A 27,170-nucleotide genomic window follows, 5' to 3' on the forward strand; every position below is an offset into this window, starting at 1 on the left:
GTCGGTCCATCCCCCTTCTCTCCCTCCATCTCTCTCTTTTGAAAGTAATGCCGATGCATTTCCAATGAGTGGAAAGTGCTGGACACTAGGAAGGGATTTGGTTCGATGGTCTGATAATGTCTTAACCATGGCACAGTCGTCCTCCTATACTGAGACGGTTATAAACACAGTGATCTACTGAAGACTAGAGCGTTATGATCATTTAAGGGGAAGACATGACACATAAAGAGTGACATGCAGACACCCATCCACCCCCCCAGCACCCACCCCCCTAGTCCTCCCACCCCCCCAGCACCCACCCCCCTAGTCCTCCCAGCCCTCCAGCACACACCCCACCCTCCCTTCCCACCCCCCCCAGCACCCACCCCCCTAGTCCTCCCAGCCCTCCAGCACACACCCCACCCTCCCTTCCCACCCCCCCAGCACCCACCCCCCTAGTCCTCCCAGCCCTCCAGCACACACCCCACCCTCCCTTCCCACCCCCCCCAGCACCCACCCCCCTAGTCCTCCCAGCCCTCCAGCACACACCCCACCCTCCCTTCCCACCCCCCCAGCACCCACCCCCCTAGTCCTCCCAGCCCTCCAGCACACACCCCACCCTCCCTTCCCACCCCCCCAGCCCCCACGCTCCCAGGCTCCCACCTCTGGCAGCTGGGTCCACAGGTGTGCCCCACCCAGCACCCCATGATCCACAGCAAACACCTGCCTTTATTTACCTGGCCCAGGAAACAGACTCCAAAGCCTTGCTCTTTTGGATCAATACCACATAAAACAGCCAGCGGAGCAGGGTTTATCTCCTGGAGCATTCTGGAGGTCTGCTCTACTGAAATGCCATGGAACTGGATGAAGAAAAAAAAGAAGGAAAAAAAAAGCGAGACCATACCAACAAGTTTCAATGAAACCGGATAATATCGGCTCTTCAGGGGGAACCAAAAACACATGGCTTTGTAGCAGGAGGGGGGATATTTTCTTGTGGGGGGGCGCTCGGCATGGGAGTTCCTGGATGTCTCGCAGCTGAGGGTGTTTTATTGAGGCTGTTTGAAGGGCCTGACCTCGAGACATCAGTGGTCATGTTTGTTCTGCTTAAAACGGAGCGGCATTAAAAGGCATTTCTGAAAAGAGCAACACGAAATATGAGGTGGGACAGCCAGCTTCCACGCAGCATCTTCACATGAATGTTGACAGAATTCATTAACCCCCAACCCCCCCACCCCAAACACTGGGTTATTCTTAGATAAAAGAATAATATTTTGTCAGATAGAGACCTCAATGGAGGACCTATACTGGGAACATGCAGGATGACTCAAAGGCAGTTATTCCACAGTATTTACTTACTTAAAGAGACATGCTTGGCGGGTAATGTAGTTAAGGGAAGATAGAAACCCTAGTGAACTTGACACTCCAATTATGTCTCCACTGGAAAGTGCAGTATTTGATCAGAGGAGGGAAATCGAGCAAAAATGAACTGAAACCAGATCCTGTCGACTTACTTTCCCTGCCGGCTCTCAGCTCTGGGTGTCACTCAGACTTAATAAAGCTCTTCGGTTTTCATTTTATCACAGAAAATAGACTGTGAAAAATAAAATCAGTCAGTTTTGCCGTAATGGAGCAAAGTAATGGGAGAGGGTGAAACTGACACAACACACTTTCTCCATGGTAATACCATCAAAATGAAAGCATATTCACTTCTGGACTTTTCCGGGAATCAATTCAAACCGAATAGTGTTCTTTTTCCTCAGACTGAATCTCATAATAGCTCCAACAAATACAGCACTCTTGCACTGGAGTGTCACCTCTGGTGGTACCAACACAGCTATTTCACCCTATTTAGTTACCTGGCTGTCCAGTCATCCCCACAGCCTATCCCTCCTCCACTCCATAACTCTTATTTTATTTCCGCACTTTGGACATTAGAGGTACATTACACACATCTGCAGTAGATAAAATGACTGCACTTGTACACCCAGGTGTTACGTTGCAAGGTTATGTCACTACAGAGGCTGCAGTGTGACCTCCGACGGCTTGAGCTCGCCGATGAAAACGATCTGCTGATCTCCTCTACTGACAGGCACCACGCCGATGCCTTTGTGCCGCAGGTCTGAGCTACGTAGAGAAAACCAGCATCCCTTTAACCTCAGGAGGCTAAGAGCTAACGCTAAGAGTAATGATCACGCTTGATCATTTGTAATAACGTTATTTAAAATGTTACAGTGATAGATTATAAGATGATGTTTGCATGTGGCGTGACATGTGCAGATGGGTTAACTCGTCTAATAATGCAGACAGTTACTTCTCGGTCTTCACTGACACGAACACGAAGAGAATGTTTATCAGTCTGTTCCTCTACGTGAATGCATTGTTTTTCAGATGTAATTAGATCAACTAAAAAACTGAGAAGAAAAAAACCCACACTCTGTTTCCCAAGTGTTCCGCTGCGCTATTAATTATTCTGAGAAAGACAGATGCTAAATTGTGTATGCCCATCAGCACTTAGACTTTCTGAAGATTTATCATTCATGTAAATCATGAATAAAATATTTCCTTGTTGGGGGAAAATGCTACATCTGTTTTGGTGCAATCCTAGGTTCCCTATCACTCGTTTAAAAAAAAACATGCCCTGAAAAACTGACCACTGGACAAACAAACGTAGAAAAGAGTTGCGCAACGTTCTGACTTCCAGAAACACCTGAAGAAGAAACAAGGCGTGTCCTGACTTCCGCTCCACTGTGGGCATCAATCCGCTTCTCTAAAATGCACGATGCATAAATGCAAGGCGCACACCATACTGCTGTTATCCCCAGATGCTGGAATAAATAAGTAAACACCCGGGCGAGAGAGAGAGAGGGGGGGGGAGAGAGAGAGAGAGGGGGGGGGGGGAGAGCGAGAGAGAGCGAGAGAGAGCGCGTCGCTCGGCCTGCGGATGAGGCTGTTGCGGCGACGGAGGTCGAGCCACCGGCCTATGGGACGGTGGCGTCTCCGATCGCCCCTGGCGACCATCACGTTGCCGTGCTCCGGAACCGACAGCGTTGCTCGCGCAACAGATGGGGCTAATGATGCGAGACAAAAGAGATCATTTCGCCGCAGCCTTCCAGGACGGCAAGGGGAGCGGGGTGCAGGTTTGAATGATAGGGCCAAAGAGAGTCACGCAGGGTTGTGTACGGCGGCCATGGCTGGCCTTCTTTATGAATCGCAAGGTGCCGTGATGAATAGGAAATGGCCTGTGAAGTTCCTCACTGAAATATGAACGCTTTGTTTATTTCCCCTGTTTACAGTTCCTCACAGAAAGCCGACTGCCCTGTTTTAACTTCCTGAGTCAAAAGGGGAGACAAAACGTTTTACAAAATGTCTTTATTTTACTTACTAGTAAAATAAACTCATTTTAGGAAAAATACATTGCTTTCTTCTTTGCTACTGTACACATCTGCCACTTAATTAACTAGCACAAATTACACACCTATCTCTGAGGTCAGTGGAAAGACCAGGATGTCCTTACAACTGGACTGAAGTAATGAACACAAAGGACCATCTTGGCTGCAGAGTCACCAGCCCAGAACAGCCAGACTTCCCTGAGCAGTCTCCTCTCAGGATCACCAAGCAGGAACAGCCAGACTGAGCAGTCTCCTCTCAGGATCACCAAGCAGGAACAGCCAGACTGAGCAGTCTCCTCTCAGGATCACCAAGCAGGAACTCAAGGAGAGGGATCCAGTATCTTTCACTCACTACTGAGATTGATTTCCTACTGTACGAGTATAGCAAATAGGGGTGGGAATCTTTTGGTACCTCACAATTTGATTCGAATCGATTCTTGGGGTCACGAATCGATTGAAAATCGTTTCGCGATTTTTAATTAAAAAAAAAACTTTTATTAAAAAAAAAATACTAAAACAAACAACATTACAACAACAACAAAAATCGATGTGAATGGCTAGAAGACTAAATCGCGATTCAAATGTGAATCAATTTTTTCCCTACCCCTAATAGCAAAGGACCCAGTCAAGTCCTAACGTGAGATTCTCAATGGGAGAGATGCTGCACACAGAGCAAAACTGGTTATGTCAGTCAGTTGTCCATTTGAACAGGCACAGATGTATGGTATGGACGCAATGCAGATGTTCATGAAATGCAAAATAGATTCCTGAATATTTGCTATTCAAACTAGTTTAGCTTACCCTGCCAGTCTACCTTAACATGGACGTATACAGTACATACATCTGCGCGCACATAAATACCCACATTTGAATATGAATAAAAGTGCAATCAATCATCCACAAAGGACTACCATGGGTGTATTCAGCTGTTGATTAATGACAAAGTCCAAAAGGTTTCATAAAATCACAATGCTCTTGACTTTATGACATTCATATTATGATTCAAGAATACACACCACCTCCCAAATGCTAACAAGAGCAACAAAAACGACCAGATGTAGGTTAAGGAGAATTTTTCTTCAACAAAGCAATCTGTGTAGCGGAGTTACAAATACAGAAATAACAAACTTTACTTTTTTAAAGTAAATTGTGCAAAAAAAAACTAAATTTAAAAATGAATGAAAACTGACGTTTCCACATCCTCAGGGAGGAGATTAGACTTAAAATACGTTGTTTAAGAGTTAACAGGCGCTAAAAAGATGTTCTCCATGTCTGGGACATCCAACTGATGACTCTGTACCGTCTTGTACCGCCATCCAGCACAGGAATCAATCAAAAACCAAAACAAAAGGACCTCTAAGCATGTGAGCTGTGAGCTGCCAAACACCTTGGGATGGGATTTAAAGAGCCAAGAAGCCACTCCCAGCCCAGCCAACGTATCACTGGGAGAAGTTCAGCCGCGATGCTAACACAAACAGTGGAGCAAGGCCTGTATTAGAGTCAGGTTAGCAGAGATAACACTATCTGGCCGGTCCCCATGGGCACCAAAAGCCAGGCCTAGCTGGCAAATAAAGCTACAGAGTCTTGACTCCCCGGCACATTAGCTGTGATTACAATGACCTTCATTATATCAGCTCCCCTTATTACAACACGTGGAACGCGCCTGTCCCCGGGGCCGCCAGAGTGGGGGAGACAAGAAGAAAAAGAAAAGAAAAAAACTGCCTGATTCAAATGGTGGGGCTTGTGCGGCGCTGGGCTACCCTGGAGTTCAAATTGAACAATGGCAGAATAAGCACCTGTGGACAGACTGCTGACCGAGGTCTTCACCACTGAGGATCTTCGGGGGTCTTTCTGAGCAGTAGCTCCACTGTTTTCTTATCGCAGGGTTGTACAAGACTGTGTTAGGTAGATGTTGATGAGTACTTCACCAAGCGAAGGGCAAGCAAAGGGCAACATTATTTACTGTCCGTTCAGTGAAACTGAAGAAATCATGAAGAGAATCATTAAATTATTATTTATTTAAGAATCCGTTCCTCTCCCTCAGCCCAGCCCAGCGGGGGGGGGGGGGGGGGGGGGGAGGAGGAGGAGGAGGGGGAAAGGACTTACACCCAGACCCCCCTCTCCTCTTCTCTCTCCTGGCAGGTGACTGAATAACGACAGATGCTGCCCACAGAGACCTGCTTCTCCCCATTCACTTAGTACGGCTAACAGGCCACAATACTGGATGAGTGGAACAGTGGGGGTTCGAGTGGGGAGTTATGTTTGTTTTGTGCTGAGGTGATGAGGAATGGGGGGGGGGGCAAATCAGCTTGCTTTGGATTAAGAGCAAATCATGAGAATGTAAGCGTTCCTCGTAAGTGCCACGGTTGCAAGTTCTATACATAAACACCTGTAGCAGAACCAACAGGTGCTGCTGCGACGCACACATCCGCACAATCACGAAGATGAGCCGCGTTACTGACAGAACAGGAAAGACTGCGACCGTAGGCCGGGTATATTAAAAATATCTTTAGTTTAAGACATTTACGTCCCCGGTGACCATTGCGTAAAAAATTCTAAAAAGTTCAGCTAATTAAAAGACCGCAATAAAAATAAAATTTAACTGCAACTTAATTATAGGTTCATAATGAGACGATGCACCGCAGCCAAAAAAGCAAGTCCCACACCAAGGTAAAGAGGCACATGCCAAACGCTCCCTGGGTTTTTACAGCTTAATTAATCCAGGCCTTGGGGTATCATGACTGGTGAGTCAATCGTGAGACTGTTTTGCGACAAAAACATTGTTACAAGAAGCAGAGGTGCCACATCTACACTGAGCACAGACATCAGCCTTGTCCGGATCAAGACTTTAAGGGTCCTGTGTGAAATAGGGGCATACGACAACGACACAATCGATCTTCGCAAAAGACACATACAAAAAATATATATAGTCGTGAAACGAGTGTTTTAAACCAAAGCATGACATCGCAGATAACTGAGTTAAGGGATGGTTAGATCCACCAAGGTAATTAATTTGACTCACCGTCCAGTTGAGAGACACGTTTGGCTGATGTCCAGTTACCCCCGCTGGTCTCTCCTCGTGGCTGATCTGGGCAACTCAAACCTTTGTTTGTTCTCTTTCTATGGAGGCAAGAAGGAGAGGAGCGTGTTACAGTTTGAAACCAGACCGTTCCACCTTTAGAAGGACAGGAGCCTGTTACAGTTTGAAACCAGACCGTTCCACCTTTAGAAGGACAGGAGCCTGTTACGGTTTGAAACCAGACCGTTCCACCTTTAGAAGGACAGGAACCTGTTACAGTTTGAAACCAGACCATTTCACCCTTAAAAAGGCACATTTTATGAGACCAACCCACACTTCCTTGACTTGATGCAGTTTACTGTACAATCAATTAAAGACGGTTTAAAGTGAGGATCTACACTTGGTTTATTTAGACATGCATTCACATCAACATGGCTCCCTATCAACATATTCACACCTTCATAACAGTAATATAAAAATGTTTTCCATTTGAGTGTGAACCACTGAAAGAAAGCAATTAGGAATTTAAAGCGAGAAATACTGCTCTGAATGTTGCAAAAGCACTCTGTAAGTTAATAAAGAACATTATCATCCGTCTTGTGACATTATTAGATTAGCGCTTTACAGGAAAATAGAGCACAATGATCATACCAAACAACACCAATCCCTCAGCATAATGACCATTCAGTCACAGCCAGTAAGGACATGTCAGAGTTTAAGGTTTGCGAAAGCGAATAAAGAGAAAAATTCTGTTACATTTTAATCTTCCATGGTACAGTAGATTAAAATAAAACATGAAGAAACAAACTAAATGTTTCAAAGAAGTGAAGATATGATATGAACCAACTCCTAATGACTGCTAATTACAAACTAGAATGTTGTAGCTGATAGGCTAAATAAACAGAGCAGCAAAAGAAACATAATAAATACAATAATTATTACTACTGCTAATTACATTTCCCATTATATTCCTAATTAGATGGACTTCATTTTCCACATATTACATAGACGAGAATTCCAGTTCTTAGTTAATAATTGTATAGTTGAGTTAACATTTCAAAGTAAATTCTGGACAACACAGACCAGACTGAGAGCCAGAATTGCTAAAACGCTTCTGCAACTCAAGTCCCTCAAACGTGGGAACACATGACACACACACACACACACAATGTATGGTCACGATTTAGGCATAAACATTTTAATGTTGCTGTTGTTATTTCCTTGAGAGGAATCTACTCGAATGAGCATAATGGTCAAGTATTGCCTCTGCCCCCAGTTTGAGACCCGTCAAATCTAGCCTGCAGCATAAATTTAGTTTAAGCCGAGTGCAGTGTGCGATTTTTAGTAGTCATTAGCGTCTGTTGCTCGTCAGACTGTACGAACAGGATCCCCGCTGTAAACTATGTCACACTGTCGGATCTGAGTTGTCATGATTCATGAATATCAGTGTCAAGACGCGAAAAAAATGGACGCATTCAATCGACATTAAAGACATAATAGTAGTAGAAGCCACAACTGAACTGTGCCTCAAATCTTCTGACACTGCCAGAATTTAAATTAATCGGACGAAAAATTTGATCGCAACGGCCATACAAACATACTAATCTTTTAAGATTCTCAGAATTAGTCTCAGACGACCAAAATGAGCGGGCACCCGGTTGAGCCTAGCGAGTCAAGTGCGTAGTGTGTGGCGGGGAATGGGTTACTAGGAAATTTAGGCTAGCCACCTTCCTGACTAAACCGAAGGACGGTAAGAGCTTTGTTGCTATGTTAACGATGTGTTAGTACGTCATTATCTTAGCATAATTTATCAAAAAAGGAATTAAGTTAGCTAACTTAACTGCAGACATTTTAACTGGGGCCCAATATTCCGCTAAAATGAAATTATATTAGCTAATAGCTTGTTAGTTAGGCTGAGCATCAAATCAGTGGATGACAACATAATTCCTTGCATTGACGCTAGCTAGCCATCTGTTGTTGGTAAATGGAAGTAACGTTGGGATTCGAATAAAAAGCTTTAAAAATGCATACAAAATGACTTGCACTACCTAAACAACCTTTTCAGTATTGTATTCCTCCAACGGATATAAATCTTCAACATGTTTAAATGTGTCGATCTTCCGCCGTTAAGTGTCGCTTTAGCGTCCGGCATTTTTTTTTCTCTCGCGAAGTGTCACCCATTATTTCATCCATAATGCTTGGCGTGATAGTCCAATCGGTGAACTAAATCCATCTAACATTAGTCACTCATGGGGAAGCTTTAAGCAACAGGTAAATTTTGGCAAACATGCCAACATTTGTTGGCAAATCAGACTTAAAATCAAATTTAAGTCCAAGACTACGTCTATTTTTATGAAACTGGCCTCTTCCTGAGGTGCATTGCAGTTGCTTTAAAGCCTTTAGTGCATGTACAGTACTGTATGTAGACCAAGTGGGTGCCAAGGAGAGGCAGGGTGGATTATAGGCCTGATTTCCACATGGCAGTACTCTAATCCTGCCATCTGAGGTAGAGAGAGTACAGGTGAGGCAGCACAGCTGTCTGGGACCCCTCTGCAGGGCCCACAGGAATACTACCTTGGAACAGCGTAGAACTTCCCTGTTTAGGTTTGGATAACTGCCACTAATACAAAAAAAAGGAGTTGGGTATTTTGTGTATGTGTGTGTCTATATGAGTGTTAGGTTTGTGGAAATGTAGGTGTGATTGGATGTGTAGGTGTGTTTCTGTGTGTGTGTGCAGGTATGTGTGTGTGTGTGTGTGTGTGTGTGTGTGTCTGATAGGATTTTGAAAGCTTTTTAGTGTTCTGTTTCCGTTTTTGTAAAAGGCAAAGACGTACAGTAGTAATGTCACCGTAAAAGAATGCTGTCAGTTTGCTTCAGTGTTTCTCCAGTTAGATCAGGAGACAGAAAGGAAAGAAGAGAAAACAAAACAAACAAGACCAGAAAGGAACATTCAATGCGTGTTTGACAAACTGATATATATATATATTTTTAAGTCAGTCCATTACATAAAAACTGGTTTTGATGTGTCATGACATGAACTGTTTTTCCATTACATTTTTCAAGCATGACTTCACAATCCCAAACAAAAAAGCACACACCCAAGAAACAGGTACCTGAAGTAAAAACGTACAAACAAAAAAATAAAAGGAAAATTGGTCTTTCGCAAGTAAATGAGACATGCGGTTTAAAACGGCCTGTCTCAGACAGGTATTTCACCACAACACTGTGCCCTTTCTGGGACTAAAACAGCAAGAAAAGATTTCCTCACAGCATGCCTTTGCACAGATCTGTAGGGGTAAATAGAGTGACAAGCAGGTGAAAAGCAGAGTTTAACAGTGCTAAAAGGTACAGGTCAAGGTTGGGGTTGTGTAGTCATCCTAACGGCCTGTGCTTCCCTCAACACGGCATTACTGTTTAGATGCACCACAGATGGTGTCAATCACTCTGGAGAATAGGATGTCTTGCATCTCTCTGTATCTGTCTACCTCTCTCAATCTGTCTGCCTCTCTGTCTGTCTGTATCTCTTTCTGTCTGCCTCTCTCGGTCTGTCTGTATCTCTTTCTGTCTATTTCTCTTTGTCTGTCTCTCTCTCTCTCTCTCTCTCTCTCTCTCTGTCTGTCTGTCTCTCTCTCTCTGTGTCTCTCTCTGTCTCTGTGTGTAACTCTCTCTGTGTCTGTCTCTCTCTCTCTGTGTCTGTCTCTCTCTCTGTGTCTCTCTCTGTCTCTGTGTGTAACTCTCTCTCTCTCTCTCTCTGTGTCTCTCTCTGTCTCTGTGTGTAACTCTCTCTCTCTCTCTGTGTCTGTCTCTCTCTCTCTGTCTCTCTCTGTCTCTGTGTGTAACTCTCTCTCTCTCTCTGTGTCTGTCTCTGTGTGTAACTCTCTCTCTCTCTCTGTGTCTGTCTCTCTCTCTGTGTGTCTCTCTCTGTCTCTGTGTGTAACTCTCTCTCTCTCTCTGTGTCTCTCTCTGTCTCTGTGTGTAACTCTCTCTCTCTCTCTGTGTCTGTCTCTCTCTCTCTGTGTCTGTCTCTGTGTGTAACTCTCTCTCTCTCTGTGTCTGTCTCTCTCTCTGTGTCTCTCTCTCTCTGTGTCTCTCTCTGTCTCTGTGTGTAACTCTCTCTCTCTCTGACTCCCCCCCTTCCCACCTGAGTGTATTTTTCTGAGTTGAAGTTGATACTGGTGGTCAATCAGTGATGTTTGAACACTCACATTAAAGTTAAACTGGCAGTATTTCCCCACAGCGATCCCTGCCTCTCGTTCTGTTACAGTAATGAGACCTTGCGACTTGGATTGCTGTCTCAAGGCATAGCATCTCACTGAAACAATGACATTCACCTTGGAAGTTAAAAAGACACCCAAACCACAGCACAGACTTTGTTGAAGAAAGAGCAAGGTTAAAGATGATTAAACAACACCTACGTTGGTTTGAAAAGCCAACTTAAAATGAAGAAAGGCATCTTCTGTAAAAAAGTAAATGAATAAAAAAGTGTGTATCATTTAGGTTTACTTATAAGAGTAGGATCACACGACAGTCAGATGTAAACCAGTGATGAATGGTTGTGTATATTAAACCTCACAGAGTGTCTTTATCAAAGTCTTTTGATTTCATCTTTTCATCCATTGAACTGAAAGAACCTGGGAGAACTGAGGTAATCAATTTGCTTATAGTTTCCTCATTAATATGATCAACAACAAAATACCAACCACCGTGTCATGAAAGGCTTAAAAAAAAGAGAAGAAAACCCCCACTAAAACCAAGTCTCTTTTTTTGCAGCTTTTCCTTGCTTTTACTTAAGTCACTTATTGTGTGAAAGCTAATGGAGCTCTAATTTGGAATGAGTCAGAGATTACAGAACAGATAAAGTAACTGATGTCCATTTGAAGACTTTGTGTCCCAAGCAATCAGTCAAAAAGTTCCCTTTTAACCGTGTTCGGCAGCTGTTTTCTGTCACCAGACCAAGGAGGCACAGTTGAATGACACAGTTAATGTCTGGAAACGTACAGACGCATGTACTGAAATCAGAGACTGTGGAGTTCATCAAAAAACCTGCATGGCAACTTTAAATAGTTTCAGCAAGCATTTTGTTGAACCCCCCTAAAACTAGGAATGAAGCAAACTGCCACACACCCTGACAGTACAGCATGTGATCACAACTGAACTTCTTTACAGTTTCTATAGACCTGAACTGTGAGATTTTTGTGCCGGTTATCATTGCCCTGAAGCACATGCACGCACACCCTGACCTAGGTCTTACATGAAAAAAAATTGGTTTGTTAAAAAATTATTTAGAGCTGTGAGATACCACACCTTGGCCACAGTGCCCTTAATTACACAAGAAGATTGTTATCTGTCTGTTTTCTGGCTGGATGATGGATCAGACACAAGGAGCGATCAAGCTTCAATCTCTCCCCAGATGTCATGTGATCTCTCATTCTTTTATCTATTAATGATTTCAAAGGCTTCCAACCATTATTGCTTTTATTCTCTGAAATAAAACACAGCTGCTGTCTTGGGCGTGTGTGTGTTTGAGGGAGAGAAAGGGAGGATGAGAGAGAAAGAAAGAAAGAAAGAGAAAAGAAACCATCGCCAGGAGAATAATGCACATTCTGGTTTCTTAAACTAAACATTCACGTAACTCCTAAAACAAATACTCCTCTTTATTTCTCTCAGGAATCCTTGAACAGACAATGTTTTGGGCTAAAAGGTTTTGAGCATGATGAGTCGTGATAAAGCATACAAACAGTTTACACAAACCCTTCTGGGAGCTCCATCACCCATTGGCGGCTTCCATTTTAAAAGAAATACTCAGTGTACTGCTTATATTTGTGGTCGATTATGCATGCAAGGAGTGGTTCTGTCTTTTATTGGAAAATTTACACCCGTGCCGTGATTTATATAAATCAGTAGTGCCCACAAAGCAGTAAAACTCTAATTGTTTCTTCCATTTTGAAAGTCTGGCGTCCATTAAGATTGCTGTGTGTAATAAAGAGGACTTTTAATCAATCCTCTCTTGTTGACGAGTTGACGTGTGAATGGTTCTCTGTACCTGACAATACAGCCGTATGGTGTGTTTTTTTGCAAAGGAGAACAAAGGGAACGAGCCTGTGTGATTTAGATCCCTGACATCGCTGGCTTTAAAATAAATAAATAATAATCTTCAAAGGTAAGTAGGTAAGCCTTCCTCTGAACAACATTACATCTGCTACTGCTCTAACAGATTTCCTACATAGAATCACAAGTTTGTTTTCATTGACACAAAAAAAAAATTGGTTTCTACGTAGCTAATTCCTATTTATCCGTTTTAATTGAAAACAGCCTAAACGCTCCGCCATTCAAACGCTCCCATCTAAGGCCCCTGATTGAAATCCGCTCATCATCTAAGTGCTGGTGACCCCAGTCTCCCGCCTTTTGGACATTATGGTGCTCTGCTAGTGCGAGAGGGTTGGCAGGCTTCTTGCCCCCAATGCCCCCCCACTGGCGTGTCGGCACTGACCCTCTCATTCTCAGATTAGACCGTGCGACTCTTCCTCATCCGGCTGGCATGGTCACTGTAAATCCTGGAGGCTGCTCGTGCTAGGGACCTTGGGTAATTAATAAAATCCCCATTACATGCCTTGTGCCTGTTGTTTGCTATTTCAACACCCCATTTGTGCCACGATTACAGTCATTATCAGTCACCGCCATTAATTCTCTACCCGATGCCAGAACTGCATACTAATAAATTGGGCTCTAAAAATTTTACCTTTCAAGGAGTTGGTGTTGGAGCAGGGCCAGGAAGTGCCACTTCAGATTAGGAGTCATCTGGTGACTTGGAAAGGGCCCTTTGAATTGCAGGCTGCTGCATCTTTGGAGATAGTTCAAATTTCCCCTTTGATAATTTTTTCTACCCGTCCAAAATGAATCTTTATTAAGCTTAAATCCTAAATAAAAATGAATTAGAAGACTGCGAAATATTGCTTTCTTTTCTGCCTCTATTCCCCTGTGTGTCTCCATGCAAATTATAAGGCTTATTTATGTAAATGAGGTGTCGTCTTTAATTAGTTTTTCTTGAAGGCATTAAAATACATGTATTCTTTCCCAAAAAATGATTTGTTTTGTTACTCCATTCAGTTTAAGTTCAAAATGAGCGATTATGCCAACTAAAAAGCTTTATTAATTTGATAGTTTTTCTTTTTTCCCTCCCTCGTTTAGGGCATTATCTTCTCCTCCCACTTCCTAGGAGGTGCGTTCTCTCTGTGAAATCGTCTTTTTAGGCGCTGCTTGGAGCTCTTCTCTCCTAAAGCCCGTCTGGAAGACCAGGGTTAGCTCCAGGGTTAGCTCCAGGGTTAGACCAGGGTTAGACCAGGGTTAGCTCTAGGGTTAGCTCCAGGGTTAGCTCCAGGGTTAGACCAGGGTTAGCTCTAGGGTTAGCTCTAGGGTTAGCTCCAGGGTTAGACCAGGGTTAGCTCTAGGGTTAGCTCCAGGGTTAGCTCACACAAACTAGGAAGACTCTCATGCACCCACCACCAGAAGTATTGTTCTGACTGAATCTGTACGACCAATATCAATTTATACAAAACACCCAAAAAATCTTTGAACGGCACATTTTTGCCTTAAATAGCCTTTTTGTATTTGTGTTTTGCAATTTTTTTGCCCATGACAAGGCAAAGAATGACAACTTAAAAGTGCATTGTGTTCCCACTTTCTAGTTTCCCCTATTTACATTTGGCCTCCACATCGTAGACACATACTCCAATGCAACGCGTCCAGAGTCTTTGAGTTCAGCCATCAATCAGATGCTAATACCAATGTAAATTCCGACAGCCTGTCAGCTTTCAGTGCCCAGCTCTAAACTGAAGCTCGATGACCTCTTAAACGACTTTCAGACTGATTTGGGCCTTATTTTAATATTTGTTTAAAAGGATTTTCAGCGTTACAGTAAATCTCCGACTCGACACTGTTTTTATGCATTTACACTTGATTTACAATGTCTTGTTGAGTGGCTATCGAATACAAGACTGCTTTATGTCGTTGCCGAAGGTGTTGGGTCAAATTCAGTTAGATAGAGTGACTCACAGTGTCACATCGTATTTCAAACACCTTGCACTGATAAAGGCCAAACTCAGGCCTGATCATAGTTCAATATGATATCAATATTCAGCTTCACTTCAACTACTCAAGTAGGCTGAAATGGCACACTCTGCAAGTTAAGATGCCCCCACCTTCATCTCCCCACCAACATGATTTATGTAAAGGAAGCTAAAACCATTATAGCATTTTTATTATTATTGTTCTTTCAAGGCTAATGCAACAATAGATTTTCGCATGATTGATGTGTTACACTAAACATTAGGGGATTACATTAACAGTTAAATGGCATTAGATTACTTATTGTTATTTTTCTTCCACATTGTATTATAAATACTGTAGATATACTCATTCTTGGCAAGTATTGATCGTGCTGCTGGGAAAATATGAGAAGCTATCATTGAGCATCTTCTTTGGTTTTTAATTGTATTCCGTTCTGAACTTAATTTTCTCTGTTGAGAAAATACCAATAATGGTCTTTCATTTATCCTTACCCTAGACAACATGGCTAACATGACTTAATACTTCTGAAAGTCAACTTGCAGCTGGGTCAATACAGGGCTCCACCAAAAAAAAACAACAACTAGTGCTAGTGACTTAGTCTCTGATCCACCCCCTTCTTTCTGCAAAAATTTACAAGTCTCTCGTGGGGGACAGGGAATGTGGCAGCAATATGGAGAGACTTCAATCAGCAGGGAGGAAATTCCTCTGGTAATAAGGAGGAAGCGGCTTCAATCGTTACTCTCCGTCCCCCTGTTTCTCACACGTGCTTCGAGATGTCGTGAGCTGTCACCGGAAGTGACATCGCAGGAAGTCACGTCACAGGGAGTGACACTACATTACGTTTAGACCTGCAGCTTTAAACATGAATCCAAATAGTTTCACCACTGTAGGCATTGAAGATATTGCTCACGTTACAGAAGGAGGCTCATGGTGTATGCACTCTGTATGGACACAGCGAAGTGGTAAAACACAAGTGAAAACAGAGGTGTCCAACAGTTCCTACATCTTTGCATGCCACATACTCTACATGTGATGACTGAGGTTCATTCTGCTGCAGAGATCAAAGTTACCAGACAATCTATATTACATGCCAGTAAGGGTCATATAAACCCAGTTTATTACCTGCTGACGGAAATACATTTTTTTTTTTTTTTTTTTTAAGTTGACACACTTTGAATGCTTTTTTCCGGTGTTTGTACAGATCATGTTGCCGTGTTTTTCTTTCTCGACTCATGTCCAGGCCATACACAAGCAGTGACAGGCATTGAGCCAACTGATCTTCACCCAAACAGTTCATTTGTGCCAGTCTTGTGTGCGCAAAGCTATAATTACCTGAAAACGTAAACTGGAAGCTATGCCTGACAAAAACAAGATTCTGTCATAAAATTGAGCTTTTGAGGCTTGATGGTGCTGAAATGACTATAAGACATATTAATAGGATGTTTTAAAGGCATGGCACTTTTCCATTTGTCTTGAGGAAAAAATCTTGAGCAAAAACACCTGGAACTCTAAGTGCCAGAGAGAGAAGGAGCAGAAGAGCCAGCAGTCGTGGAGTTGTCATATTAAGTACTATCGCACCAACAGCAATTCTTATTGACAATGTAATGCATCTTCAGATCAGCACATTCATTTCTTGATTGTCGCAATCTGACAGTTTAATAAGTTACTAAGTGAAAATCTACAATTCTTAAGTTTGTGGGTGAATTTAAAGCAAAAACCTAGCGAACTGCTAATGGGCATTTTTTTTAATTGTGACGTTTATTTTACATGTACACTGCAGCAATCCTCCCATCTAATCTCATCTTTGTCTGAAATGTCCTCAACCACACGAGACAAAAAAATTCTCCTCTCAAGTCAGATTGTTGAGTTATACCGGTAAGGAGCCAGCGACTAGATTTGTGCTTATTGACGTTTTGAGAAACCGATTTAGCTTGAAATACAAGTCTGAGCACCTTTCAAAAGGAACAAATAGTTCTCGAGGCATGTTTCTGGCATTACTGTGAGAAATTCATATCTACTGAAGCAGAATTCCACAACATGCATAAGACAGTGACATGCTGTTAATGAGGCCGGATCTCCATGAAAAGAAAAGAAAAAAAACATTGTGCAAGACATTTTTATATTGGTTTGTGAGCGACAACAAGTATGTTTTGCTTTTCTTTTCGTCAAGGACGGACAACGCCTTGAATGCTCTCTTTTAGATATGCTTCTAAAAATGGTTCTACTCAAAGTGTCAGTTGAAATAAAATAGCTCAATAGTGAAATCCAGAACGCATGAGAGCCGAGGGGCTACATTTCAAGCGGGCGGCAGATCTCAGCAACACTGCCGGGTGTGAAAAGCTATCTTAGAGGCCTCCGATTTCAAGGACCTTAAGGCCCCCTCTACCCTTGCCCGGCGCATGGGCCCATACTGCAAGAAATCGTATGATATCCAAACATTCTACATCCCTGTTGTTACTGTCCGCATGTTGGGTCTCCATGGAGTGCTGCATACATCAAAAGGTGACAATTAAAAGCTAGGAAAGGTTAACCCTCGTGCTGCCTTCGGGTCACATGACCCAAAGGTTCATAACGAACCATCGTTGTGTTTACCCAATTTTACCCAATACAAAAACAAATTAAAATAATTTTCTTTTAACCATCGCAATGTGGGGGGTCTGAGACAGCCTAGCTGTTAAAAGAAAATGCTTCACTTTGTCTTTGTATGCGGTAAATTTGTCGCAATACGACGGTGGGTCACAATGACTGATGGGTCAGAATGACCCGAAGATAACACAAGGGTTAAACACTTAAGGTAAAATATGCATTGACCTCAGTAACCTCTGTAAGTCAGAAAGAAAGGACAGCGTATAGAAGGAGACAAATATCTTGGAGAAACAAGTAAAGACAGAGTGGTTGAAGAAATATGTAATTACTCTAATAAAAGTTTTCACCATCAACAGAGCACATTCCAAAGAATGTGTGTGTAGGAGTGTGTATAGTGTGATAATGTCAGTGTGTGTGTTTGTGTGCGTGTGAGGAAAAAGAGAGAGAGGAAGAAAGAGATATTAAGACTTTGACTACCTGTGACAAAGTATTAAGATATTAAATCTCTAGTTGTTCCCTCCATGTAATTTTACAGCACAGTTGTATTGTGTGTCTCCTTTTACCCCCACAGAAGGAGGAGAGAACTTCAGAACCACAGGTCTTTCATCTATTCAAACATCATTGCTGTGCTTCACTAAGCTTTTATTCACTAAACGCACCCCTCCAGACTTTTAAAAAGTGATATGGAACGTGATATCAGCACAAAGAAAGTATAATAATGCAGTAGTTACCCTGAGGGGAAAATACATATATTTTCTTCTTTTTTTTTTCAAAAGAAAGAAAAACGTTTGGTTTTGTACATAAAATATTAGTAGGGAAGGATTAAATATAATTTTGTCAGCTTTTCAAATTCTCATCACACAACTAATTGAGAGATAAGTTATTTGTTAACATGATCATTTATATGGTGATTTTATAGATAAAACAGTCCCGATATTCGAACTACACAGTTCAGCCAACAATCTGTCGAGATGTCACAAGCAAAGACCTAGAATTATCAAAACTTTCAGCCTTCCTGAAGAAGAAAATATGAAAAAGCCACAAGAATTCCAGAGAAAACAAAATGCCTGTCAGGGCGAGTGTACTAAAGATGCAAGAGGGGATTCTGGCATGGCCTGAGCAAAGTCATAAAAATATTTTCCTTTTTATTTAATGTCGTCCATAATTCATTGCCAGGAAAAGCTAATCAATAGCACCTTAATGAAAACTTGAGCCATATTTTATTTTGCCGCAGAGAAGTCCCGGATCAGCATTTGTTGCCTTGTTGTGTGGAGGATTTCACCCTTGGGCTGTTAGACAGATGTGCATCACACTTGCAGATACCTTAAATATTTTCTCTCTTCAACCACAATTGCTTTATCAACACGCCAAGGAGTGGGAGTGAGATTTCAGATGATGAAAGCCAACGACACTCAAAAAATAGGATAAAAGTGAATGTGTTCAATTGTCTCCAAACATCTCCACTGTAACTTAGCCGATGAGAGGCAAGACACAAGTGTAATGTTGATTTATAGACAAGAGTTTCTTTTGAAATGTTGACCTAAGAACGCACTTGGAAAAATGACTCAAGTCGTAGGCCTACTTAGGGGAAAAAACAAACCATAAAAAACGCCCCGAATAGGCCTACAGTAAATCTGAGATCATTTGCGAACCATTACTTTTAGAAAAAACATGGATTTAGTTGCGGTTCGTTGCATTTGTTCATGTAATAGTTTATTAATCTTATTTGTCTTTCTTATTTGTCACATATAATCAAATCGAGATGGCACCGGAGCAAAGGGGCTTGAGGAAAGTGGCGACTCAGAGTCACTGGGAGGGAGTGGTAAGATGTAATGCTAATTGTTTCCAGTGATCCTTGTCAACATACGCCAAAGCTCCAGTCAACTATCAATGAACTCAGACTACAATTACGAGAGAAAAGGTCATTTCCATGCTCTACGAGACCGTCCTAATGAAGCACTTTGCCGTCTATTTAGCAAACATCCCTTCCAGTTGGTAAAACCGACTTTTTAACGATTCATACTCGTTCTCTTTCCTGTGTCGAAAGCGACATTGGCAAAAACCATGATGGGATACTCCAGGGTTGTTTATCTAAGGTGTAATTCCCTCACTCGGAGGGAGGCCTGAAGACAACAGTTATTCATCAAAAAAGAAACTAATATCTCAAAGGTCAAGTCATAAAAAGACAATATCCGCCTTCTCTCCCATGCCTTGATGCATTAGTTGACGCTAATGAAGCAAAGCAGGTTGAGGGAGCTTAGTGGAGTGAGATCCATACAGCAGACTGGTTCTCTGTGGCGGGAGCTTGTGTTACAGCCAACAGTAAACCAAACTGACAGTTGCCTTATCACTCTTCCCAACCTTACCAGCAGCATAGGGTTCAGACAGTACAACGGGTCTACGACATTACCTACAAAAACACAGTTTGTGAAATATACAGTAGATTGACTTCAGTAATGACTTGGAATCGGTATTGCATTTTTTCGTCTCGGCTGTTAATCCATCTAGGCCCACGTGACGCGTCCTGACATGGGCGTGTGCAGAGCTGTCCAGTGGCTACACGTCGTTTACATGTATTTGCATCGTCAGCCGGAGGTGAGAGAGTGGAGACCTGCCAAGTTTAAGACACCAGCCTTAAACAAAGACAGCCGACAACTCAGCGCAGCCATGTACAACCAGCTCTCAAGCTGCTCCCTACAACCTGGCCAAGACGACACGCAAGGACCCGTTAACACCAACACGACGGACGCTCAAGACACACAACACAACTGAATTTCTCTCGACTGTTTTCATGTTCAAAAGCCCAGGCGTGTCATTGGGTCCTGCCTTCGTAAAACCCCAGGTTTCCCATCACTCACGATTTATTGCAATAAGGAATGTAAATCCCAAAACACAAAGGAATGAGCACCGCAGTGCTTAGGCTGTCAGATCTAACTAGCCAGAAGGTCTTCAGCGAGCACGGGCAGAAGGGAGACCCATCATCTCCAATCAGAGAAGAAAAAAAACCCTCTCCGACTCCCATTCATAATGGATTAATAAAAACACTGATGAGGACTGCCATTTTATACAAATCCTAAGCTTGACTCCTTTGTGGATTCAGTGATGTAAGATTGGAATTGTTATGTTTTTATATGTTTGTTAGTGATACTGAACTTGTGGGGCCTTTTGAAAAGATATGCGAAAGGACTGTCTTGTTTGTGAAGACAGAGTAGAAGGTGGTGTTACACTGTTATTGCGCCCCCCCCCCCTCCAAATAGACTACTCGGGAAGAACGTGGTGTTGCACTGTTAGTGTTCCCCCCCTTACGGCAGCCTGTGTTTACGTCAATCCCTCAGGCCATTTGTTTGCAGCACTTCCTTGCCCCACAGCACCATGCATAATGCAGGAATGAAAATGTTAACAGTGGCAAATAAAATCGGGAAGGTGCCCCCACAAATCAGGGCAGTTTAGGAGCACATTTAATCATCCATGCGTTGGGGGAGAAGGCACTGCGATTTATCGTGGCATTTCCAAGAAGATCAGGACCCCATTTTTCCAGGGGCTTCCGGAATCTTCCAGCCCTGCTGGACCCGCCTGCTGAGAGGACCAGCATCTCAGTGTTTCTCACTGCACACCTCCTCCAAACGTCTCCGCCATTTGGCCCAATTATCATCTTTGTGTTCATTTGGAGAAAAGATGGGGGTGGAGTAGGGACACGGGTGTTGTAGCTTGATGCCTTGCACAAAATTGCATCAATAGATCCCACCCCCAGAAAGAAATAACAAAAAATAAGGATTGTTTGAAGTTACTTGGGTCTCCCAAGTAAACACTTCTACTGCGATCCAATCAAGGCCTAGCATTTCTCCGGCACGCTGCAAGACAAACAAGTCGCAGTACCATATGGTGGTGTCAGGAAAATAAATAATTCAAAAAAAAAATGTAATGTGCGATACACAGACGAGCGACCAAAGAAATACCAACACAGGCGTTCTCGTGTTTAACCCCTCTAATAAGGACCCCAGGCAGGGGGCTGCTGATAGACATCCACGCTTTCTGGCCCTAACTAGATTGAGGATTACTTTGGCATTTCAAAGAAAAGGACTGGCAACTATCTCTGGATCCAAGGCCAGCGTTTCGCCCCGTGATACAATCTCCAGTGCCTTTCAGCACTTCCTGATGCCGAGACCACCTAATCTAATGAAGCGGGGGAGAGAAGCTGGCCGGGCTTTTAGCCCCATGCCCACTCGCGTCTCCTCACTCTCCCACCCGCCGTCGAAAATCCACTTGTTTGTCATTTATTCTCCTCTTCCCATTTACATTTAGTCATTTAGCAGACGCTCTTATCCAGAGCGGCTTACAGTAAGTACAGGGACATTCCCTGAGGCAAGTAGGGTGAAGTGCCTTGCCCAAGGACACAACGTCATTTGGCACGGCCGGGAATCGAACTGGCAACCTTCAGATTACTAGCCCGATTCCCTAACCGCTCAGCTGACTCCCTGAGGTGTACTCTGTGCGGCTTGAGTCATCATTGTTTAAGTCTGTAGAGTTTGAAATGAAAAATACAAACACCAGCACGCAAACAAGCTGGTGGCAAGGTTATAGCCAGTCAGACAGCAGGGCACTTGTATTGTGCCAACCCCAGGGAAAACCAGAGAGCGAGAGAGAGAGAGAGGGCTGTGGAGAGTGGGAGAGGGAGATGCGTCTGCTGACATGGCAGACGTCACGTCACACTAACCAGAAAGAGTGATGTGCACACACAGTTCTGGCAAGCGCAGGTTCTGAAGAAACAGGGTCTCCACATGCAAACGGCAAAGGGGGTTTTGTGGGGGCTCTGCAAATGGTGAATTATTTACTATTCATAGCGAGCTGCATTTAAACAAGGACAACAGATTTAGTACAAGAAAGAAACGTACTGGAAAAGACTTATGAGAACTACCCATATGACATTGAACGTAAATAATATTACAGCATTACTTTAATTTAAGTTTATGCACCATTTAAACTCGATAAATCATTAATGAACCACTTCAAGTTACAAAATGATAGGCTGTTTCAAAAAGGCTGACGATTTCTCAATGTCAGATTAGAAACCAATATGATAAAATAATCAGTTATGGTGCTGAGCCTATGAGCTCTGTTATAAAACTATAACAGACACATGTTTCTTTGAATGTTCCTTTTTTCTGTGTCTTTTAAAAACCCCAGACTTACTGACTGGTTAGTGCCTCACGAACCATGCCATTACTGTGTCATGCAACCCACTATTTTTAGACTGTCATTTGTTTAACTTTTTAATCAAATAGATTAGTGACTTCAAAACCAATCTCCTGTCCTGTGGGAGAAAATTCGACTTTATTAAACATCTGGAAGAAATAGTTTCTTTAGGGGAGATCAGCTTTGAAATGAGCAAATATATGTTAAGTTCTGTCAGAAAGCGTTGCCTCCATCATTTGGAATAGTTTATCTTGTTTTTTTTGCAGGTAGTTTCTCTGCCTTTTTTTCTGACTGCAGAGAAGGGTTGTCTAGGGCCTTCTTTGGTGTTCAAAAGACGTACATGGAAGATGACAAATGAAAACGTTTTGTTGTTGTTTGTTTCATATGTGTCACTGTAGTACTGGCTTCTCAACCACAGTATCTGGCACAGTACTGTAGGTTTGATATGATATCAAAGTTGTACTCTGACATATTATCAATGTGACAATTAGTTTAGACAACGTTCCTACTGTAAATGCCATTACACCTGACAGTTCTGTTCATGGCCAATGTTTTAACAGTGAACAGCATTTTGCTGCCATGTCTTTACCTTGAAATACAGGTTGTTTGGATGCAGACAGATTGATAGGAGCACAGTGAAATCTCCACGGCAACACTAAATGTTACATCAGACATATATCACAACCAAAACTGCATGTTGTTAGATCAAGTTGATAGCGTTTCTTGGTACACTTAAATAAACACACAAAACAGTCTTTCCAACTCAGTTTTAACCACTGACGACACAAAATGTTAAACTTTAAACGGTAAACGAATACGGGACGCTTTAAAACTTTAAAACGTCTTCCGCCCAGGCTCGCCCTCAAGTCGTTCAGGAAACAGATCGTTCAGAAACATCTCCTGACAGGAGTTTCACGACTTGTGAAAGCGTGAGCTTTTAGCGCGACGCATCGATGTTTACTGCGCTCATCAGGACAAAGGAAGCCAACAAGATGAGCTGGAGAAAAAAAAAGATGCCCTTAGTTGCTTTGCATCCACGGTAAATCACTGCCACTTTTACTGCCTCTAATAAGTTGATGCAAGGCCGTTTTTCTTCCTGCCCATCGTTCCAACATTTAAGGCATATTTACAAGGAACTTGTTAAAATATTTAATAATATTTAGTGGCAATTTTGGAGCGGCCTGCCACCGTCAGATTTACACCCGGTAAGTGTTTAAAAAGGCGATGACATGAATAAGAAACTGTCAAAACTGTCTCATTTGCATAGACAGGCCATAACTCCAAGATACCTAGCGTAAAAAAAAGAGAGGTTTTTAACAAAACGAGTCATAAAAAAAAGAAGAAAAACGTGTTGGGAGTGAGTGATGGCGTAGACTCCTCCAAAGTCACACAACAGAGACCGCCACCCACTCAGTACAGATGCTGCCGAGATCATGTCAGCCAATAAAGGGACATATATCCTGTCTAGATGAGCTCAAGATGGAACATCTCCTATAGGCCACCTTAATTAATTGTGATAAAAGGGCTAATTCAGAACCTGCGCTGGAAAAGTGAGCCAAACAATAACATCACCCACAAATCATCTCTCCCCCATCCAATATTTCCTCCATAACTTTCTAATTCAAAGTCCTCTGGACGTGAGCGGTTTGTCAAAGAGGCTGGCGGTCGTAGCCAGAGTAGCCCACTCTGCGTCTCTGCGGCAACGCAGGCTAGACCAGTCAGATTAGTGGGTAATCTTCCCGGACTACGCTGAACCCACGTTGGGTTGGGACTGGACTCGAGGTGGCCTTGCACAGCCCAGGTCCTCCCCCTGGTGTAAGGGAGGGGGTTTGGATGTTGAGCCTCAATGACCTGGCCCTGCCCTGACTGGCCCAGTCAGAGGGGGCCCCATTGACACTGATTGCAAGGCTATGAGTAGTTTCTCCCCTGTGCCCTCTCAGAGCAACTCTAATTAATAGCCAATTCATCTTCTCTGATCTGAGCCAGCACATGCAGTAATATATCGTTAGTTTGGCAAGCAAGCTATTAAAGTGTAATAACCAAGTACCAGCACTCGATTTGGGAGAGTAGCACATACTTAACCATGGAGTGGAAACAATTAATTTATTGGAGGATCTCCTGTAACCAATCATCTCACAAGCGCTCACGCTGTGTCGCAACGAGACACCTCCTGTTGCACGCGACGTTTTTTTCTTTATTTATTTTTGAGACGCGCGCCTGAAACTTCTCACGCCGCGGTTATATAATCCTCGTCTAATCCCCGCAGTCACACCTTCTCCTCACACAGAGAAGGATCCACCACCCAGCAACCATCTCCAAGGTGAGACGCTTGATCACAAGGAGATTCCTTCCCCTCTCCAGTTACCTCACCACCAACATTTCCCGAGCGCACATTCAGTCTGTCACCCTGGTAGCAGGGGACCTTTCCCAGAGGAATATATTTATTTACAATCGCTCCATTTCTATTTCTATCCTGAAACCTTACAGTCTTATCTCGTCGAGTATAGCTCGTCGAATGAATAGTAAAGCTATTAAAAGAATACATAAACGGGAGGTAAATTCCTTCCATTTGACTCCTGTAAGAGGATTGGATGTGATGGGTGTCAGTAGGTTCCTTCCTGGTGCTTGGATTTGGTGCCAATAATACATGAGTAGAGCAAATAGCCTTACGGAGGTAAACTGGGTGGAGCCATTGTTGACAAAGCTTCCAAAGAAAGCCTTCATTCTGTCCAGTACACTGATCACATGTATGCATTTTCAAACATATTTCGGAATACTTGTACAAACACACTTAGGAATACAGACACACTCATACTGTGATCCCAACTGGTATGACATAGTCATAAGCCAAATCTCAAACTGCCACAGTAGTGAATCGATAAACTAGGCAACCTTTTAGAACTTTTCTCCAAAAGGTAATAATGGGAAATAGTGATTTTCTCATTTGTTTGTGTCTCAGACAATTAAGATAAATATAGAAAAAACTGTCACTGTGGGCTCTTTTTGCTCATGCACCTTTGAACAATAACAGCTTCCTTCATAGTCCTTTTGTTTCTGAAAACAAATAAAAATTCATAAGATCCAGGCTTGGGTCTTTGCCTACCTCTGAAGCTAAACCTTTCAAACCCATTATACTTTTTTGCTAGAACTAATAACGTTTTTGTCTCTTCAGCTTAAGACACTAATTGACAGTTTTTTTGGAGGATAGCCCAGATGGAAAAATAAGTACCCCCTTAAAGACCCAACTCCCTCTTCCTCCAGTTTTAAGTCCCTTATTAATTAAACTTTCACCAAGTCGGGAGTTTTTATTAAAAAATGATAAAGTCTTCGGCCGTGTAAACCAGAGCTTGCCTATTGTCTAGGAACCTGAAATTTTATTTCCATAAATAAAATACTTTTTCTAATACCATAATTTGCAGCAGAGGGACTGGGTCTGTAAGACTGAGTAATTAAAGTTCAGTACGTTTTGAATTTCCAAGTACTTGAAAATTGGTCAGCCTCAACCAGTGGCCCATTCATCAGGCTAGAACAACATGGATGATGGTGAACAACAAGGCTGATGGTGAACAACATGGCTGATGGTGAACAACATGACTGATGGTGAACAACATGACTGATGGTGAACAACATGCTGATGGTGAACAACATGCTGATGGTGAACAACATGACTGATGGTGAACAACATGACTGATGGTGAACAACATGCTGATGGTGAACATGACTGAACAACATGCTGATGGTGAACAACATGCTGATGGTGAACAACATGCTGATGGTGAACATGACTGAACAACATGCTGATGGTGAACATGACTGAACAACATGGCTGATGGTGAACATCATGCTGATGGTGAACAACATGCTGATGGTGAACATGACTGAACAACATGACTGATGGTGAACAACATGCTGATGGTGAACAACATGCTGATGGTGAACAACATGCTGATGGTGAACAACATGGCTGATGGTGAACAACATGCTGATGGTGAACAACATGCTGATGGTGAACAACATGCTGATGGTGAACAACATGCTGATGGTGAACAACATGCTGATGGTGAACAACATGCTGATGGTGAACAACATGCTGATGGTGAACAACATGCTGATGGTGAACAACATGCTGATGGTGAACAACATGACTGATGGTGAACAACATGCTGATGGTGAACAACATGCTGATGGTGAACATGACTGAACAACATGCTGATGATGAACAACATGCTGATGGTGAACAACATGGCTGATGGTGAACATGACTGAACAACATGGCTGATGGTGAACAACATGGCTGACAACAAGCCCCAACTCTTCTTCTTCACTCCACAGCATGAAATGAGGGCAACATGGGGGGCAAAGAGTCAAGGATAGCTTTCCTGTTGTATGAAGAGGACATCGAGAGAGGTAAAATGTTGTTGATTTATATCCAACATCACAGCATTGCGTTCTGAAATGTATACCACAGTCATACAGGTATCCACCAAAGACTTGGGCTCATTGGGGCACTATCATGTTGATGTCTAGACTCTTTGTAGCTCCATCTGAATACAGATTAAAAGTCAACCCCATGGCTCTTTAGATCACAGTAAGTTATCCTGGGGGGATTCCCCTCGATCTGGGTATCTAGAGAAGAGGTCAGCGGGGGGTCAACGCTCCTCCTCCTCTCGTGTATCTCACTTTACGCTGCCAGTTCATTAAGAACACGAGTTGTAGCAATACTGTCGGATAGTAAAACATAGGGCGCCAATGAAAAGACAAGTGAAAATTTAGCAGGTTCCAAATCCATCAATATTAAGCTGAGATTGTACTGTGTTTCAGGTCTGCATTAGACAGAGGTCTGGGATCTGCTGAGGAGGCTCCAAATGGCAGCCAATTAAGCAGCCTTTAAACGTACAAGTCAAGCATCACTTGTTGTGCTGCCTGTAATGGAGTTT

General features: G+C 42.8%; 1 long non-coding RNA gene across 1 annotated transcript in view; it reads right to left on the reverse strand.

Moving 5' to 3' along the window:
• LOC134019394 (uncharacterized) overlaps nucleotides 1-27,170 on the reverse strand; it is an 85,559-nt gene that overhangs the window by 48,280 nt on the left and 10,109 nt on the right. The window contains exon 3 of the long non-coding RNA XR_009930009.1: nucleotides 6,391-6,488. This is a non-coding gene — a long non-coding RNA (uncharacterized LOC134019394). The remainder of the gene's footprint in view (nucleotides 1-6,390; nucleotides 6,489-27,170) is intronic.

Source organism: Osmerus eperlanus, chromosome 4, assembly GCF_963692335.1.
Source record: "Osmerus eperlanus chromosome 4, fOsmEpe2.1, whole genome shotgun sequence".
Lineage (NCBI taxonomy): Eukaryota > Metazoa > Chordata > Actinopteri > Osmeriformes > Osmeridae > Osmerus > Osmerus eperlanus.